This window comes from Protopterus annectens, chromosome 8.part0 (assembly GCF_019279795.1).
Source record: "Protopterus annectens isolate FY-2018-M chromosome 8.part0, PAN1.0, whole genome shotgun sequence".
In the NCBI taxonomy this organism is placed as follows: Eukaryota; Metazoa; Chordata; order Ceratodontiformes; family Protopteridae; genus Protopterus; species Protopterus annectens.
This window is the reverse complement of record NC_056741.1, coordinates 1,908,971,075-1,908,992,312: the sequence shown is the minus strand read 5'-3', so window position 1 is coordinate 1,908,992,312 and position 21,238 is coordinate 1,908,971,075. Positions and strand designations below refer to the sequence as shown.

General features: G+C 38.8%; 1 protein-coding gene across 2 annotated transcripts in view; it reads left to right on the top strand.

The window, feature by feature from the left end:
• Positions 1-21,238, top strand: part of LOC122809712 (protein NLRC5-like) — a 1,339,659-nt gene that overhangs the window by 42,393 nt on the left and 1,276,028 nt on the right. The window lies entirely within an intron of this gene.

Below are 21,238 nucleotides of genomic sequence, written 5' to 3'. Positions count from 1 at the left end.
ACAAATGTGATAAACACATATATTAGTAAAAAATATTAGTAAAAAAAGTATTATTAACATATATATATATATATATATATATATATATATATATATATATATATATGTATATAAGTTAATAAAAAATATATTTATAAATGTCATCACTTAATTTAACGTGCTGCTAACTGAAATATTCTCATTTATCAGCAGCTGGAGAGATCACAGAGGTTCCCGACCTATACAGATGGGCTAAAAGCCCTGTCCCTCTACTTAGTCTCATACAGACTGTTAAGTGGTGACCTGGCATACACGGGCATCTCAGACCCAGTGTTGATGGAGTTGTACATATCCATAAGTCAAACTCCACTTGTGCAATCCGTACACAAGGATACAACCTGGTCTGTAACATTAATAGAACTTGTAAGTGGGATAGATTTGCATCTCAAAGACTCCCCCATCTGTGGAATAGACTCTGTCTCCATGCCAAGCAGAGTACCTCACTAGTCCTCTTTAAGAGGAACCTGGATGACTGGATGGGAAACAGAAAATAAACACCTGGGATTCCACCTGTGTCCCTATTAGACAGGTGAAACAGGTGCTGACGTTGTGGGAACATGGGCGAAATTCTTCGCTAGGCTTATAAGGGCCTCTGGGCCAATAGGGTAGTATCATCCAATGAACCTGTGAACCTATTTATTCCTGAATAGTTCCCAGCATTAAACCTAATTTGCTGCATAATCTCAGTGTATTCTAACTTAAGCTTCAATGGGTCTTCCCCCGGTTCAATAGTAATTTGTTCTAGTACTACAAACAGGAATCTCTTATATTCCTTACACTCCGTGGTATGTTTATACAGTGCATTATTCTCGTTAGCTTTTTTTTATGCCATAACAATGCTCATAGATATGTTTACATGATTTGTGCTCGGTCTTGCCAACATAATGTCAGCGATCGCAGTCGGCTAGATATACAATGCCACTGCTGTCACATGTTAAATGTATGTGTGAACCTAAAATAATATTCTAAACCGCTGAGTTTTAATTCGGGTCCAACATATATCGTTGGGCATTGCGAACACGTATAGCTTTCTGTATTAGTAATATTGGTAGATTTTTGCACTACCTTCAATATCTCTTTTATGTTCCTGCTCCTTTTATAAATAAAAGTAGGTATATTGACTATCCTCAGGAGTATGCCATCATAACAGAAAAATGTTTTCCAGTTCTGTTCCATTAGCTGTCTAGCATTAAAAAACCCTGGACTATATTTTAGAACTATATCCTTGTTAAAAATAACTATTATGTGAAGAATCTTTTAAAGATCCATCTGTTGATAACCCATTTGCTGACTGGGGACTATGCCTAGTATCACTGCCTTTAAGAACTTGTTCCTTGATGTCATTAACTAAGTCTGTGGAGCAACTTCCATCCGTAAACACAGACACTAACTTCTTCATTTCATGCTTCAAGTTGTCATCCTCTGACACTACACTTACTAAGCATATGGACCAGGGATGTCCAAACTTTTTGGCTCAAGAGCCACTTACCATACTTTGCATTTTTTTTTGAGAGGAGGGTGGCACATTACCATATCCAACATGTATCTGTCTATTCAAAACAGTTTCTTGTTGGACATACAGAAGGCCAGATAAAATGCTTTGATGGGCTGGATTGTGGCCTTAAGACAAATTGTTGGACACCCCTGCTATGAACTGACCCTTAGTTAAGCTTTTCTGCTGTTGCGAGAAAGTGATTATTGTTATACTGTAAATATGTATAATATGTACTGTAAATATGTATTGGAGAAGGTAGGTTTACAGAAAATATTAGATTAAAATTTCCTTCCCTCAAATTCTTTCTCCAGTGGCACATCAAGGTAATTAATACTAGTGGTTGAAATATTATAGGTAAACATAAAAAGTGTCACAGTATTTTGAATATAATCTAAATACATCTAACAACACATGCAATTTATCTAGGGTGCTTTGCCATGTAATAAAAATATCATCCAGGTACCATTAGTATAACTGAAACTTGGATGCAAAATGAGAGCTAAATATGTATTATTTTGCCCAGTACTGCATTTTAAGATTTGCAAAGAAAGGGGCACAGGCAGCCCCCATGGTTAAACCACTGATCTACCAGTAATATTCACCATCATAAAAGATGAAATTGTTTTTAAGGACCATTTCCATCAGTGTGGTCAATTTAAACACTTCCTGGTTACAAAGAACCTCACACCAATGTTGTAAGTCAAAGTGTAAAAAGCTTTCATGAGGAATGACTGAATATAAGTCTATTACATCAATTGCTAAAAAAATAGTGTTAGAATCATATTATCCTGTTTAATGTTCCCCAGAAATGCCCAAGAGTCTTTTATCATTAAGGGGAATTTTAATTTTATATTTATATATGTGGCTAGGGGGTCTGCTTTTGACCCTAATAATATGCTCCTTTAACATATTGTAAAGTAGACGATCAATTCTCCTGCAGGCAGCATTTATCACATTCTTAAATAATCTTAAATATTATGATGCATTATTGAGTAAAGAGATCATTTGTCAAGAATAATCTATGCTGATGCTCTTCATATTGATCACTGCTGCAGTAGCCTTAGCTATATGGGTTATATCCTACCAAGCATATAACAGCCAGCCAGCTTCCAAAGCTTCAGGGCACCTTCCATGCATCTAAACTGTCAGGCTGCTTCGTACTGCTGCGAAAGGGTACGCTCCTCTGAGGCTTTTGAGAATTGACGGTCAACTTGGGCTTTCCTTTGCTGGAGCAGATAAGAACCTTTGGGGGGGGGGACTTCCATTTTCTTATATTTACTGATGTTCCATTATTTTCCTCATCTGGAAAGTTATTTTAAAGCTAGGAGTATTATGTTTTAATGGACTGTCTGGAGATTATAACATACTTTTAAATTGAGCACTCATTTTTCTGTCAGTTTACAAGTAGTGTAAACTAACTGATAACATATTTTCTGTGGATAAATTGTGTTTAATTGTGGATTATAGTGCTGCCATAGTATTTGAAAGTGCTTTTTACTGTTTTTTTCTGTCAAAAAAGTAACTTTGGTGCAGGAAATTCCCCTTTCCATGGGGTCATCCCTCAAACTGCAGATCAGACTCTTTTGTTTCCGTTATTCATCACATGCTTTCCTAAGGAGTGATAGAACCAGTTCTTCCTTCCCAGGTGGGAAGAAGGGGCAACCTGAGTCAATGCAGACTATTTCCAATTGGTTGCCTAAGGCTATTACATTTTGTCAAGGCAAACTCTACTAGGACCTTGGCTTAATCCATAGCTTTTTGGAAAGTCTTGGGTTCTAGATGTATTCTGGAAACTACAACTTGGTCTTCTAATCATACTTTCACAAAGCACTACTGTATATGCTTAATTCCTTCTCCAGGTCTAGATCAGGCTTTGCTAAGGCCATTCTCCACAGGGTCTTGGACTCTTCTCCTTCCACACCCCAAATGTATTAAGTGAGGGTAATCTATCCCTATAGCTAAGGCTACTTCAGCTGTGATTAATATGATGAACATAGTACAGTTGTACTATGATATTAACATTAGATGTTTGAATGATTACTGCTGCAGTAGCTGCTCACCCCTCCATCCCCACTGTTTTTAGTATGGTATTTTTGCCAGGGTGAGGTTATTTATTTATTTATTTATTTTTTCCTAGCATTGTCCTTTCATGGCTTAGCCTCCCTCTTTCTGTTGCCAGGGAAGCTGTAAAGGGATTGGTGCCCAAACTTGTCTTTTATTCAGCTTAACTCGAGCTGACTGACAATTTGAGAGTGCGAAATGTCCCCCTGAAGCTTTGGTAGCTGGACGGCTGCTATATTCTTGGCAGGATATAGCCCATATAGCTAAGGCTACTGCAGTAGTGATCATTCAAACATCTGCTGTTATGGTAAGTTTACTTCTACAACTGTACTTTTCAATAAAGAGCAATGTAGAATCATTTGCATGACAGATTTAAGTGGAATCCTCAAAGTGTTTCATTTGATTGACAAAAATGAACATCAGTAGGCAAAATCATAGATTCTGAAGTAATATGTCTCTCCTACATTAATAGTACTTTTTGTGCTACTCAGATACGTGAAAAACTTAGTCAGGCTAGAGCTTTTTTGTCTATTTTTTTTAGAAAACTGTGATTTATGATGGAAAAAATATTTTGTCCAAGAGTAGTGTTTTGCTTATATGACAATCATTTAGTCCATTCCTGAGGAATTCTGAAAATAACAGTAGAATGGTATCATTGATATCGTGATCTATTCACAGACCATGCTAAATGGGGGTCTATATTAGAAGACCAAATGTTTAGGTGGCGAACGGTCGATTTTAACACAGGGAAAGACTTCCCTTGGCAGTTCGCCATAGTTTGCTATTTCCCTACTGCTGAACGATCTTGGAGTAGGTATATTTAGTTATGGGGTGTGTGGGGGGCACAGCCCCCCACATCGGAGGGGTGAGGGGGGCAAAGCCCCCCAATTAATTTTGATGTAAAGTAATGTTTTTTGTGTTGTGGCCGAGGGACGTGTTTCCCTAGGACATTCGACATTATGCGGTTCGATATTAGAAGATCAATGTTTAGGTGTTCGATCATCTAAACATTCGGTCTTCTAATATAGACCCGCTAAATGTCACTAATAGAATGACTACACTGTAGGAATTTTGGTCATTATCAAAGTATAATCTCTTTTTGTCTTTGTAAGGAGGTTTATGTGCTATATTGATAGAGACACTGCCATTGTATAGAGGAATGAAAACCAATTTTATTGAAACTGCAGTCAGTTTCAGATGCTTCTATAAAGATACATATGGCAGGGACATTTAATGCACAGTATAAATAATGGTTGCAGCTAAATAAAACCTTTGACTTACAAATGAAGCAGGTTTGTGTTTTTAACAACATTTTCATTATTAGGCCACTACTGATTTTATACAGATGAAACATACTCAGAATATAATACGTTTTACTATGGCTGACTGGTCAGAGTACAGTGGTAATGGATATACCTAAGAACATGCTGGCTTATTAGTATTGCATGTATCTGTTCAGCAGAATATTGGGGTCTATATTGAATTCTCGAAAGCTGACAATGTCAAATCTGACATTGTCGGCATGAGAATAGCGGAACTGCAGGACGTTGAAGAAGTAAACGAAATTCTCCATAAGGGGAGATTTCCATTTACTTCAATGTAGTGCGGCCTCAGAGTTGGTATATTTAAGTAGTGGGGGGGGGGGTGTGAGTGGTGTGACCCCCCCCCCACATGGGGGCAAGCCCCCCTGCCTACACCATTTAGTTTTTTTTTGTTTTTTTTTTGGGACATTCAATGTTTTAACAGTTCGATCACTAAGGGTCGACATTTAATGATTCGAACTGTTAAACATTCGATGTTCCAATATAGACCCGAATATTGCATGGGGAATATGCTTCCTTTGTTGCCATATGCAGTTGATCATCTCCTGTACACATAGTCTCCACTGGGAGTACTTCACTGGGAGTAATCAGTACTGAATCTCCTCAACATGTCCACCATTTCCCTCTTTCCTGAAAGAGGGAAGTGGACGTATTGTCTCATTTTTCCTCACCCCCAACATCAACTCTTGTGGCACCAAGGCACTACCAAACCTGCTCATATGGACTTTAGTCAGGGTTTTACTCATCTATTTTACAAAACTGACCCCAGGATGTTCTGTTTTGTGCTTGTACTTTATCCTGGTCTTTTAATTTTGTACATAATTGTACTCAGTATGTTTCATGATACTAACTGTAACCAAGAGCAGGTCTGAACATGTAACATCACTATTAAGCTTTATTGTGATACTTATTCTCTGATGAAATGTTTCTTTCAGAACAGTGTTAAACACTACCATCCACATTTCATTGTTTTTATTAAAACAGCAAAAAATACAACATATGGATAACTCCTCATAATGTATACTTTCAAAAATCTCTTTTTCTTTTCTGTGGCAGGCAAGTACAATGCAAACTGGTTAAGTGGGAAAGAATCTTGAGTTTAGAAATAAATTTTAATAATTCTGCATTTTCAACATAATCCTTTAAAAGAGGTATATTTTAAAATAATTTGAAAAATGCTGTTTCCTTATTGTACAAAACGCATTTTAACAGAAAATAAATTATGTTTTTTGGCCAGTGTTCCATGCTATATAAATGCATAACAAACTGAAGTAGTTTTCTTTTCTCATTCTTTATAACATTCCATCAATATTTCATATTGCTATCTAAGATTTTTTTCCTACATCTTCATGAATTTCTAAACAGATACCTGGATTTCCGCTCACTAATTTCTAAACAGGCACCTGGATTTTCATTCAGTAGATTTATGTTGAAGTGGCAAAAACATTTCCTGTTCTATGCAGTCTACTTATCTGCATTCATTTCAACAAGATAAATCTTTCTGCTTTATGTAATGGTGGTATTTCTTGGAAAAAAATATATTTTACTTCAGCTACTCGTCAAGATAATTAAAATGGCTCAGATAGCTTGGAATGCACAAATCTATCCCATTAGCTTCTGGTTATATCATTTGCCAAACAGGCTCTTTTTTTCTTTTTGACATTAGCACAGGATCCTTTGTCCTTGAGATATTTACCCAGTAGCTTCATTTTCTCAAATCTTGGAGAGCATTACATGACATCCATACCATTTCTAGTCTGATATATGTATTGAGAAGGAGTATAGAATAATCCAGGATATATTTTCTTCATGGATATTAGTTTTATAAAATAATTCAATTTATTCTAAAGTAAAGAAAATTTAACATACATGGAATAATCAGAACTAGGTTATTAATGAAAGCAAGAGAGACAATTTTTCAGAATCTCTAACCATTACTTGAAAAAAGAGATTTCCATATATTCATATTCAAGAAATGGGATTGTAGTACTTTAATCATATTATAGTTCAGTCTGAGAATATCCTTTGGAATTTTAGAGTGATTTTGAATGCATTTGCATTTTTCTTGTTCAATTATAATATGTGTGATTAGTTACTTGCAGATGTTTCCAATAAGTTCCACTGTAACTTTTCTTAACTACTGACAAAATCAGTAATGTACATCTGTATTCTGGTTATATATCCTCCTTGAAAGCATCCAGCAATGTATAATTTTTAATGAAATTAATGTTAATGATAATGAATCCATACTTCAATAAGTTATTATATAAGAATTTCCAAAGTTGGGAAACACATCTGCATGACCAAAATATACATGGTATTTCACCTTTGTAGAATGACAAGCTGATCTCTTTTGAATTCTTGCTCCATTTGCTTCATTTTGAGTTATTCAATTTTTTTTGGTTATTTATTTAATTTTTACTTCCTATTAAAGTTAAAATAAGTGGGTAATCTAGAATGTACAGCATAAACACTATGACATATTATGAGGTGTGTCTATAAATAAAGCAACAAAATGTTTCAGATGATAAGATTGTTCACTATCAAGGCCCATTTTATTTTTGTAATCTAAATCATGCAATGTTTATCTCATAGTGAGGAATGAAATGCAGTTTGTTATATTTAATACCTAGAAACAGTTTGCATGTTTCTGAATCTATGTGATTCTTTCCTTAATGAGTTAAATAATAATTCTAATTTATTTACATTATGTAATTGTTCGTTGATTAAAATCAGTCATGAAGAAGGAGAAACCATGATAATATTAAGTATAGGAATGCAAGGTACAAATATATTACTCCTCTAATAAATTTTTTTAAGTAACATTTTTGTGATCAATGAAATCTGAAAATACTTTACAGTTTTTTTTAATAAAACATTTGTATCGATTATTTTAATATTGAAATGTACATATGAATTTTATGAGCTGGTTGGTACCCACTAAGATTTCTTCTAGAACCAAAACTTCACTTAAGATATGACAAGACTAAATCATGTTTCTGTATTGGTTTTGGCAGTTCCATTTTGTTCACCTTCATTATATATAAGTAGGGATAAATTTGAAGGTTTTTTGAAAGAAAGTTTAAACACAGTTTAACCAATGATATGTCCAAAGGTAATTTAAAAGCATTAAAACTTTATATACTGTTGTGAGTAAATATTACATGTAAAACCCACGTATTTAATGGTTGCATTTGATTTAAGAGCTAATCATTTAGAATATAAGAATTTCAGAATTTTACAATGCCCCTCAAAAAATGTTTCTTCCTTTAACCATATATGTAAAGAATTTGAAGGGTATAGATTGCAGAGATTAATTTAAATGCCAGATATCACAGGAATATATTCATTTTTTATTCTAAAGCTTTAGAAAAGAGAGGGAATTTTTATGTTAGAAAATATTTTTACAAAATATTACTATGAAATCTACCTCTTAATGGATGGCTTCCTGTATGGCAGAATGCACTCTGAATGCTTCTATATATATTTATTGTTTTATTGGTTGATAAACCTATTTGCCCTTACTTGTATGGCCTCCCTGCATTGCAAAACAAGCTTCTAAGAGATGACTAGCACCAGAGGCAACCTTTATTTTACATTGTATTTTTGAAACATGTAGTATTCTAATTGACAAAAAAATTGTTTCACCATTGCTATCAATTCTATTGATGGCAGTATTGATGACAAAAAAAAGGCTTCATCAGTCTTGAGTGATGTTTATGAACATTTTCAGACTATGACAATTTTCATTTGTTGTATCTGACTTCCTGAGTTTCTTTTGCAAAATATTTTAAGGAATGTTAATTCCTACAAAAGACTGACACTGTCAGCAACACATCAGTGCTATAGTCATATGTATGCACCATACCTGTGTACATAAAGAAAATATCAGACTTTATGATCTGTACATGGGATTTGCTTATATATATATATATATATATATATATATATATATATATATATCTTTATTTTACAATAGCAGAATCACTCTCCTCTGCTCACTAAGTAGTTTACAATGTGTAGAAAGCAACATAGCTTGAACTACAGTTATTTCCAAAACAGAGCACACTCCTACTGCACTAATACCAGGGGTTTATAGGTTCACATGTAAGCATAAGGCTGTCCCAGGGAATTCTAATAATTTGTCAATGTATACTGAAAAGGAGAAGTATTGCTTATAAGGGGAACCATTTGTCAGTTCAGTTTTGGTTAGACTTCCATATTGCTGTGACACTTATGACTAGTGTTTTATTGTTTTATGACTTCCAACATTTGCCAAAAAGTCTGAGGAAAAGCCCTTGCATAGGTATTTTTACAGGTAGATTCTGAATGCTACCAGCTGCCATCAGTGGTTGTTTTGGGCCTGGGACTAGAAGTCAGATGAATGATGTCATTCTACAAGCTAGCCCAGCAGTAATATTTGAGATATTAATGTAAGAGGTCTCTCAGAGAGACACAGCATTCTATATTCTGTCTTGGACCTAGCAACAACTAAAGAAGACCCATTCACCACACATTTGCCTTGCTCTAAGAGTAAGTTAACAACTAAAGAAGACCCATTCACCACACATCTGCCTTGCTCTAATAGTAAGTTATTAGAGTACAGTAATTCTCTTACAGTCAGGAATATAGCAAAACTTAATTTAGGTGTTGTTCTTTATTTTATACTGTCCTACAATTTTGTTTTAAACATTTCGTATGGCTTTGAACTATGATGTCACTGTAAATGCATATTTAGTATTGTCTTGTTATTTTATTATTTATTATAACATATATTTAAACCTTTCATTGTGGCTGATCTGTCTAGAGATATTTAAGTTCTGAGAGGACTTGCATATTTATTTGGTGACACTGTGGGCCACTCCTAATAGCCTTGCTCTTGGTCAAACTACCATTTGTATTATAAGTAACATTACATAGTAAGATTGGACACCATTTGTTAAGGGCCTTAAAGTAGCTGATAAGGAGCTGGCTTGTGGCAGTGATAACTGCCTTATAGTCTGGGCAAAAGGGGGCATAGCTAGTAAACCTGTGCCAGCCTTTCCCAGGTGTGTGTGTGTGTGTGTGTGTGTGTGTGTGTGTGTGTGTGTGTGTGTGTGTGTGTGTGTGTGTGTGTGCTGCTTGGGCAGGGACATGAAGCACTGGTTGGATAGAGAGGGTGCTGAAGGGCTTGGATTGGCCATTCAGCTGAGATCTCAACTCTATAGCTGTGTGAGAGGGGAGTCTTACTGGGGATCTGGAGAAAGAGGAAGAAACCAGCCCCAGAGTGACTTTGGTCTCTGTGTGCTCTTAAGGGAAATTGAACTAGATGCAGAAAGCTGCATCTGAAAATACTGTTTGTGTACTTATCATCCTCTCAGTGTATGTCCCCCATTGTTGCCAATAGTGAGGATTGAGGCTCCTTGATTACTGGTCCAGTGGTGGGGCATCAAATGAATTGGTTGGCAGTGGTGGGATCACCACATCACTTACTGCAATTCAGTGGTGTGGATATTAAACTCCTGTAGCCTGTAAACAGTGGTCACTAAAGAAGGTTATGTACTCTCAACCAGCCACATGGTAGACATTCAGAGTTCCATATCACAGTAGTTTTATTTATATTTTTTGCTTAGTTAGTCAGAGAGAGGAGGCAAGGATGTCAGTAGAGGAGTATGGCAAGCCGACAAGGAGTCTATTTGCTGAGATGTGCCAAGCCAAAGAACTGGTGCATGCCAACTTGACTAAATCAGAAATGATTGCAGACTTAGTCACAGCTGAATCACAAACCAGCAACCAGGAGGACAACCAGACTGGCCTTGAGGATGTACAGCTCTCAGAAACTGGACAGTTCAGTCTTTCCACAGAGGACTTAAAAATCCATCTGGAGTTAAAGAAACTTGAACTGGAGGACAGACATTTGGAACTAGAATCAGCAGAAAGACTGAGGTGTTTGGAGGCTGAAGAAAAGGAGAAACAGATGGCATTAGAATCAGCAGAGAGACTGAGATGTCTGGAATGTTGACTCTTCGCCAGGGTCATGGAGGTAATGGGGAAGGGAGTATCTGAACCCCAGAAGCAACAGAGGTCAGTAAATCTCTTCCACGACTTACAGAAGGTGATAATTTTGATATTTTTATTCATATGTTTGAAAGGGTATGTAAACAGTATAATGCTGACCAAGGGCTCTGAGTACGGTTCCTGACCTCCTTACTCTATGGTAAAGCTGTAACTGCTGTTTCTAAATTGTCTGCTACTGATTGCTTAAATTATAACACTGTTAAAATTATTTATTAGAGTGTTTTAAGATAACACCTGAAGCTTATAGAAAAAAGTTTCATGAGCATAGATGCAAGGCAGATGAAAGTGTGAGTGAATATATTGTTGAGTTAAGCACTTATTTTCATAGGTGGGTGAATGAGTGTCAAGTCACCAGTTCTGAAGGGCTGGCAGACCTTTTGGTGAAGGGAACAAGCCCTTAGCACTTTGCCTGATGACATGAGACTATGGTTAGCAGATAGAGAATGTAATACCGCAGATGAGTTGGGAAAAAAGGGAGACCTATACCTAGCAAGCAGGGCATCACTGCACAGGAAAGGGATACCCAGTTCTGTTCATGGGTGTAAGGGAACCCATGGTGGGCAGCCTAAACTGCCCCAACAGAGGCCGCCAGTAGCAGAGGAAGCCACTAGTTCAGGTACACAACAGGATCAAGGGTTAAATGTTTTAAATGTAACCAGTGTGGTCATATAGCATATAGATATCTGTGGAAGCAAGGTGGGGAACAAAAGGTGGGGGAGCCAGCAAGTGGGAATGACAGAATGCCAGTAGTAAGTTGTCTGGCGACACCAAGGGTACCAAACTACCACAATAGGTTATATCCTATCTTAGTAGATGGGAAACAGGCCACTGCTAAGAGAGAGACACAGCCTCTGACCTCACCATTGTGAAACCTGCAATGGTTAAAGAGGAGCACTACTTGGTTGGGCAGACTACTCCAGTCAGAGCTTTAGGAGGGACCCCATTCCAAATACCTTTGGCTAAGGTTTTCCTTGAGTGGGAGGGTGGAACAGGAAGCAAGCAAGTAGGTGTGTTTGAGGATATCCCTGCAGATGTCCTGATAGGGAATGATTTTGATAATGCAGTACCTTGTGTGCATGCAGTTACACTCAGTCAGGCTTGGAGACAAGCATGTGAGTCTGGTAGCCTGGGGGGGGGGGGGGGCCCAGACAGACTGCACACTTGAAGCCAGGACTGGTGAGGTGGTTACTTCGTGGAGGGAGCTATCCTGCAGCAGTGAGACTGAAGGTGAGCCACAACTACTTGTGGGTAGTGATGTTCCCCTGGACAGAGTGACTGCAAGGGCAGAGGTGAGTAGTAGTACCCAGGCTGACAATCAGGCACCACTGTCAGAGGATACCAGACTTTCTGTGGAAGGGGAGCTGGGAAGGGTTACAAAGAAAGACCTGAGGCAGGCTCAGCTTTCAGACTCTACATTAAAAAGCTTGAGGGAGGTAACCAGAGAGGTGCCTGATTCTCAATGAAAAGGGGAATCTGTATGCTGGGACATAGCATTACTGTATAGAGAGTGGACCCCTGGAGGAGGGGTAGAGCATGAGGGAATACAGTAGTTGGTAGTGCCCAGAGCCTACAGTCGGGCACTTCTCACCATAGCCCATGATATTCCCTTTGCAGGTCATATGGGCATAAAGCATGCCAAGAGACATATTATGCAGAACTTTTATTGGCCTGGGATTTTTAGGGATGTAACAGCGTACTGCCGGACCTATGAGCAGTGCCAAAAAAGTAGGCAAGGTAGGGCACAAGGTGAAGGTTCTTTTGGTGCCTTTACCTGTGACTGAGGAGCCATTTCAGAGTGTAGTTATGGACATTGTGGGGCCTCTGAGTACCCCAAGTTCCAAAGGGAAGATGTATATCCTAATGGTAGTAGATTATGCTACCAGATACCCTGAGGCGGTGGCTCTGTCCTCCATTAAGGCAGAAAAGGTGGAAATGCTTTGTTGAGATTTTCAGCAGGGTAGGTTTCCTTAAAGAAATACTGACTGACAGAGGTGCCAATTTCATGTCAGACATGCTGGCTTTTCTGTGGAAACACTGTGGGGTGAAGCACCTAAAGACCATCCCCTTCCACCCCTAGACTAATGGTCGGGTACAGAGGTTAATATCTACACTAATGACCATGTTACGGGCATTTGCAGACCAGTTTAAGAGGGAGTGGGACAAATATTTGCCCCATCTGTCATTTGCTTACAGGGAGGTGCCCCGGGAATCCACTGGGTTTTTACACTTTGGGTTACTGCATGGGCACAGGGTGAGGGGACCTCTAGATTCGATTCGAAATGAGTAGGAGGGTGAGTGTAAATCCCACAAGGAGTCTTTTGTGGCATATGTCTAAACCTCAGGACAAGGCTCAAGGAACTCATGGACTTAGCCCAGGAGAACCTGGCAAAAGCCCAACAGCAGAAAAAGGTCAGGAATGCTCGAGCTAGAGAGTATGCTGTGGGGCAGCAGGTTATGGTTCTCATTCCTATTAGACAGAACAAGTTGGAGGCAGCTTGGGAGGGAGCCTTCATAGTGGTAAGGAAAGTTAGTGATGTTAACTACCTGGTAGAACTGCTAGGCAGGAGGCAGTGGCACAAATTGTAGCATGTTAACACCATGAAACTTTACCATGAAAGGGAGGCCCTGGTGCTAAGTATTTGCAGTAGAGGGAAAGAAGAGTCTGAAGGGGACCTATGGCTACAGGGAGCCAGCCAACAAAATCCAAAATTACTGTGGCGGAGCCTAGGGTTGCAGGCATATGATATGACAGTGCAGTACCACAGTGGGGTTAGTAATGCCATTGCAGATGAGCTCTCAAGGTAGGGAATGGGGTAAGATATTCCCAGATAGGCTCATGCCTCACAAACAACATTTCTCAGGGGGTCACATGAAAAACTGGCTTGAGTCTTGGGGGGGGGGGGTGACAAAGGGAAATACTGCCAGCACAGCTATCTAGAATTTTTTAAATGATTATATGCCATGTGTGAATATCAACATGATTCATATAAGATACTTGTTTTACAAATGTATTAGAAGTGCATGTCATGTATATATATATCAAAGTATGTTTGTACAGATATGTGTGTTGAACAGATATTTTGTAGAGTGATTGTGCTTGGAATGTATCCACAGTGTCCCCTACTGGAATAGAACAGAAATGTACATGCAGTATTGTAACTAGGTACCTTGTAAGCCAGGCATAGATCACCCCTGAGCAATCTATAGTAGAGGGAAAGGGCTTTAAGGTGCTGTGCATTAGGCAGGTTTGTTATACAGTATATTCTTTTTGTATGAAACCTCTGCTGTTGCTCCAGCTGCTGTATATGCCTGGTCAAGTACATACCAAAGGGAGCATTGTGTTTTATAATTGGTCTGATAAGGGCAGAGTACAGTAGAACAATGACCTCTTTAGACTTAGATGCTATGCCCTTATATGTTGCACAGCATAAAAGGACTTCCTGACCACTGTGGCTACTTGGTGGCTAAAGGTAAGGCTACTTTCTACATGCATACCCAAATCCCTGACCACTGGGTCAACTCATAGGGGCATATTATCAACATGGTAATTAGCTAGGATGATTGACTTCCCAAAGAGTTCAGTTATGCATTTTGTAGCACTGAGTTTAAAACCATGGCTTTGGCACCACTTATCAGTTAGAGATAGACCTTCTTGAGGAGTGCTAGTGTTTGTAGGGGAGTTGATGATGACCCCCAGCTTGCAAACATCTGAAAACTTAGTCATCCATAAACTGTCAGCATTTGCCTCCATTTCAGAGAAATAGAAGCCAAAAAAGAGTGGACCCAGCACCGAGCTCTGGGGTAATCTGCTAGTGACTGGCATCTTAGTGGAGGTGGCCTCACTTGTTTTGACCTTCTGGGTCTTATCAGTGAGCCAATTGGCTAAAAAGTGGGTGATAACAGGGTTTATACCTAAATCAGTGAGCTTGTCTATAATGCCTGAATGACTTATTGTAACAAAAGCCTTGACCACATCGAGATAAGCTGTGTGCACAGTCTTATCTTCATCCAGTGCTTTGGTGACACTCTTGAAACAGTCCGCCAGATTTAGTAGGCATGAGCTTCCTTTAACAAAGCTGAACTGTAGTGGTTCCAGCATTTGCAGGTTACCTATGTCCTCACTTATCATGTCCATGATGATTCTTTCTATCATCTTACATATGAGGCTGGTAAGACTTATGGGCCTTTAGTTACCCGGATTAGTAGTTGGACCTCCTCTATGCAGGGAAATGACTGTAGCCATCTTCTATGTCTTGGCTCAAAACTTAATTGAAGGCTCCAGTTGAAAAGTGATGCAAGTGGACCAGAGACGTCATGTTTCATAAGATTTATTAAACATCCCAGGATGTCACTTGGGCTCATTGATGCAGTATTTTTGGCCTTGGAAAGTGCCTTGATGACCTTTTCCGTAGTAATGGTTGGGGGAATTGTGGTATGCGGTCTGGGGGAGTGAGGGAGATATTTGAGCTGAACCTGCCAGCCAAAAGTTTGGCAATGGCTTCAGGTTCAGTAACGGTATGTCCATGTGGCAGAGGTGGAGGAAACTCCAATGGATGTCACCCTAGAGGCAGAGGCAGACTGCATAACCAGGGCTTCTGCAGTCCGCTCTTACCGAGAAGCCTTATAAGCATCCTTGAAAGTTTGTTTGACTGCTGCATTCTGGAGACAGTTGGGGGATGCTTATCTGTACACCCTCTAACCTGGCAAAACCTAACAAAAGATGCATGGGTGTAAAAGATCATTTCCAGAGGCTATTCTATTTCCTTTTCCCTTTTCTCTTCCATCCATAAAAAAGAACGTTGCTCCTAACAGCAGTGGGAATTAGCAGCAATAGTATTTTCCAAGCTATTAGAAAAGCGAATCATCCAGCTGGTCCCCCCAGAGCAGTTAGGATACAGAATCTACTATCCTAATGCCTCATATGTGGTCCCTAAATTCAACAGTGGCAACTTTAATTTTTCACCACTGGGGCCAACCATGCTGTGACCGTTTTGCCTCCTACCTCAATAATAACTGCAACGGTTACTTTGCCCTGATCCCTCTACAGCGACAATCACCAAGGAATGCTCTGGTCCACAATTGGCCTCCGGGCCCTCTTTATGTGTTTCCTCATTACCTCTCATGAACAAATTCATTCAGAAAGCCAGATAGTACAAGGCCAAAGCAATGCTCATTGCCTCCTTATGGCCCCGACAAAAATGGTCACCCTTTCTTTAGCCCCTACTAGTACATCCACCTTTGATGCTGGATCAGTATCTAGATCTTCTATCTCACCCATCTGGATTGACTCCTCTGGATCAGACTAACATGAAACTAACTGCTTGGTTCCCCTCATTTTGACCATAGCAATAGATGACATTCTTTCCCATAGAGTTGTTAAGATTGTATCAGCTTCTCAGGAGCCTGCTACAGATACAGCAAATGGAAAAGATTTTATTTTTGGGTAGTAGCCAAAGGTTTGGAATTCTTTTCTGCTCCTATATCCTCCATCTTGGAGCTCTTATCTGAACTTTTTCAAAAAGGTTGTAGTTGTTCTAACATCAAAGTTCAAATGACAGCACTTCAGATTTTTATATCGGACACAATGATGCTTCCATAGCCTCCTTGAAGATTTTAAAAGCCTTTCTAAGAGGGATTTTTCTGTTTCACCCTTCAATTAGAGATCCAGTCCATCCATGGAATATTACCATCATGCTCCAAGCTCTGAGACACAGACACACCCTTTGAACCTGCAACCATCCATTCATCCACATCCATAACCCCTGTTTTCCAGTTTTGCACATAAAGTTGGGGTGTCACTTTAATGACCAAGATTTACAGTGCTCGGTGGCTAGTCCTGCCTCAGTAGTTCTTCCACAGCCCACACTCACACACAAACTCAAACCTATGGCCAGTTTAGACTATCCATTCTACTTACTGCATTTCATTTGAATGTGGGTGGAAAATGGAGCACACAGAAGAAACCCATGTGAACACAGTGAGGACATGCAGACTCTGAATAGAAGGCACCCTAGCCGAAAATCAAAGCAGGGAACTTCTTGCTGTGAGGCTACAATGCTATCCACTGTGCAGCCCCTTGAATCTGCAGCCAAGATAGATATTAAATATTTAAGATGTAAAACAATTTTCATAGTGGTGATCACTTCAGACAGTTGAGTTTCAGAATTACAAGCAGTCTCATGTAAACATCACTATTTGATTTTCCAAAAGGATATTTTTTTTTATTTTCAGAATTAATGCAAATCCAAAGGTAGCTTCCAAAGCTAATTTAAATCAGTTCATAAATTTACAAGTGTTCTTCAGATTCTCAAAGAAAGCAGACTACATTTTACACATGTTAGATGTTCATCAACTCAAATTCTATCTTCATTGGACAAAAGAATTCAGGAATTCTGACCAACTATTTGTTGCCTTCTGAAAGTCTAAACTTGGGAGAGTTGTTGCCAATGTTAGACTTTCTCGATTGTTGTCAAACTGTATTTCATTTGTCTGTAGTAAGATGGACTTAAATTTACAATCCAAACCAAAGACTCTCTCAGCCAGAGCAGTGGCTACCTCAACAGCCTTTTCCAAGAGACTGCCCATTGATGTCATCTGTGCAGCAGTACATTGGTCCACTCTGTTTACATATGTTACTCATCATAAATTGCATGAACAATCCAGATGTCGCTCTTCCTTTGGTTCAACCATATTTGAGAATGTTTTTCCTTGATACCACCCAAAATGACACCTTGGGAATATGTCCCATATGTTGAATCAGATGAAAATAGACAACACTGGATACAAAAGCTGTGCACTTACTATGACAGATCCATGCTGTCCTTTTTTTCATTTCATTCAAACCCCACCCTGTCCCCCTTGCTAAACTGACACATATAGCTTCGAGATAATTGAATGGCTGCTACACCACATCCTGTCTGTGAGCAACCCCATATGCCTATTTGTTTTTCCCCTGAGCCTTTTTCTGTGTTGATTATCTGTTAGGATAGAATTCAGGGAATTATGGATAGGGGCGGAGTCAGAGCCCTGGGAGTGTGGAAGCTTGAAATCGGATGTTAAGGTCAGATCCTGATGGATCTGACATACCATATGTTGAACCGGATGAAAATCAGACAACATGGATTTATAGATTTGGTAAGTATATAAATTTCATTTCCCTTTAACAAATCTGTTACCATGGATGGCTTTATCAAGCAGTATTGTGGAATAAATTGCTGATATCATTACATGACAGGGTCATTATCTATGTTTAAGTGCCTTATTGATGATTGGATGAATGGGTGCAACCAGCTATTGTTACAAAAGAAGTGTCTGTATTTCTAGATAATCTTTGAACATAACATAGTTTGTATGAACTCTAAAAGTAATTTCCTGGCCTACCCTGACCTACAAAGGTCCATAGCATCCCCTGCAATCCTGGAAATGTCACTGTATAAGCTGGTTATTAAATTGTCATGCCCTCCTTATACAACTATGGTTGTAACACTATCTACTCATAAAATAAAATAAGACTTGTTATATCTATTATACTGAACAAAACTGCAGAACTCTGCCTCAATCTGCATTACATATCTCATCCAATATACCCTTCAACACTTTACTAAAAACATAGCTAAAACCCAGAACTGCCCATGGTATAGCATCACCAGATTAACTCCTTTACCCAGCCTTTTAATAGCAACACAGATCAAAGCAACCATATTCCAAGGAGTATTCTGAAAGATATATCCTACAAACTTAATGCCAAATCTAAGCTCCATCTGGACTTAATGCCTTCTTCCTGCCCTAAGGTAGAGTTCTATATGGGTGCCACACCTGCCCTCTGTTATAACCAAGTATCTCTTTTTTTGTCAACACATTCCCTAAAGAACATCAAACAACATACGATATAACAAAGTTATAGGGGGCATTCATATAAATACTAAGCTATGTTGCACGTTTTATAAAGCTTTACTGATTTATAGACCCCTCTCACTCTCTGGGATTGTCACTATGCTCCCTCAGCACTGAGGTCTCTACACCACATACAAATGCATTCCACTAGAGGAGGAGGGCTCCATGTAAGCCATGGTGGTGTCATTCAGGATTCATAAACACCTGAATTATGCAAGTGTGGGAATGGCTGAGAGACAGTGGCATTACGTGTGTCATATTTTTGTGGCTCATGACTCTGCCCTTCAATGGTGGTGTGTATTCTTTTGTGTATGTGTGTGTGTGAGTGTGTGTGTGTGTGTGTGTGTGTGTGTGTGTGTGTGTGTGTGTGTGTGTGTGTGTGTGTGTGTGTCTGTGCCCTGGAAAGGGAAGAGACAGTACCTCTGTGTCTTTCTCTTGGTACCTAAGCTACAGTCCAGGTAGTAGGTGTCCCACTGCATTGTTTTTCTAACTACACAATGAAACAGTTCATAGTTATGCAAATTTTCTGGTAATGAGCTATTGCCCTTTAGGGAATATGGATGGCTGAATTGATCCAGCACTGCAGGACAAATCAGTTCATCAGTGCAGGCCAGATTGCACTGTTGTGCTATTTTCTATGACTCTTGGCTTGACTTATGGCTCAGTACATTACCAGTGCTAAGTAGCACCATAACTTAAATGCTAAGATGTTGAATAATTAACCTGCATGACTTAACCACAGGTGTAAATAACGTGTATACATTGTATACAACAGAAAAGTAAGCCATTTGTGTATATGTATTTTTTTCCAATACGAAGACAATCATGTTATTACAATCATATGAGTTCTGCACTATTATGAGAACTAACATGACAATTGACTATATCCTATATGATGTCAGAACTGTAGAGATAATGACAATGTTTTGAAATGACAGTTCTTTGGGGCTTTCCTCCTATGGGTCCCCACTGTAAAGAAGCTATAGCATGTTGGTGTCTCCCAGTAAGCAACTGCAAATAAATAAACAAAATGTTTTGCTTATTACCTGCAGAACTGTTCTTATAAACAGTGCGAGCATTTGTTGCACTTTGTTAACAGTCCAGCTTTTTTTCTTACGAAAGGCATACCTTAACAAGGTGTTAAAGCAAATGTAGTTTTAATACAGGCCAGTCTCAATCCCCTCTTATCCACTTCACACCTCTAGGTTCCAAAAGTCCTCTCCATTCTGCCTCTGTTCATTACCTAAAGGAGGATGATACATTATTTTATCTTAAATTTCCATAAGTATTATTAAATTTGCACAGTTATGTTTAGGTTTAATGTCTTGTAAATGCGATGACAAGAAAGGTCTGCTAGATGGATATATTTGTACAACCCCAGAAACTGTTATTCCATGGGTGTTCACTAAGCCTCCACATGGGACTTTGCATCTCCTTTGTTTACTTCAGGTTTATCATTACTTCACCATTGTTTCCATCCATGCTTTGACAAGGATATGCCCGTCTTCATAATTGTGGGCTTTTTCATTCATATCTTTCTGACAAGGATATGCCCATCCTCATAATTGTGGCCTTTTTTCATTCATATCTTTCCAAACAGTTTTATAGGTCTAAAACGTGAACAAATAAATAAAACAAAATTGCTTTAAGAGAGTCAATATATATATTCCTAGCAATGTCCTCTCATGGCTCTGACTCCTTCTGCTAGTTGACATTAAAGCTCTAAAGGGCTTGACGCTCAAACCTGTGTTTTTAGGCAAGCTCAGGTGGAGCTGCCTAACAGTTTGAGTGCATGGAAGATGCCTTGAAGCTTTGGAAGTTGACTGGCTTTTATATCCTTACAGAACTGTGCTTTTTCAGTCTTTATAAAATAGTTGGAACATAAATAGAGAAAGTCATTGGCTAGAATATGGCAACAAGTCTGAGCAGTGTTGACCAGGATGATTCTTTTGTGAACTACAGAATTTTCTCTAGCTAACCATCATGGCTGTAAGTAATCTGATCTCTTAGTTTACCCTCTTCCTTTTTGTAACTAATCACTGATCCTTAATTCATGAGTCAAATGGGTCAAATATTGGCCACTTCAGCCATAGTGACCAAAAAATGTCTCTGAGAAGACTTGCTGTAGTTAACTCTCTTGTTTTCTCTCCTGACCCCTCTGCCCTGACCCCACTTTCATTATTTTCTTCTTGATTGGCTTGGCTTTCATTGACACAGATGTTTTCAGTTTTTCAGAGACACACAAGGTGTTCCTGCCAGTTTATGCTAAAATTCTGTTTTTTTATTCTGATTTTTTTTCCATTGTTTATGGACTGTGCCAATAATACATAATCAAAAGGGGGATGATAAAGTGCTGACTCCTCTTGGCATG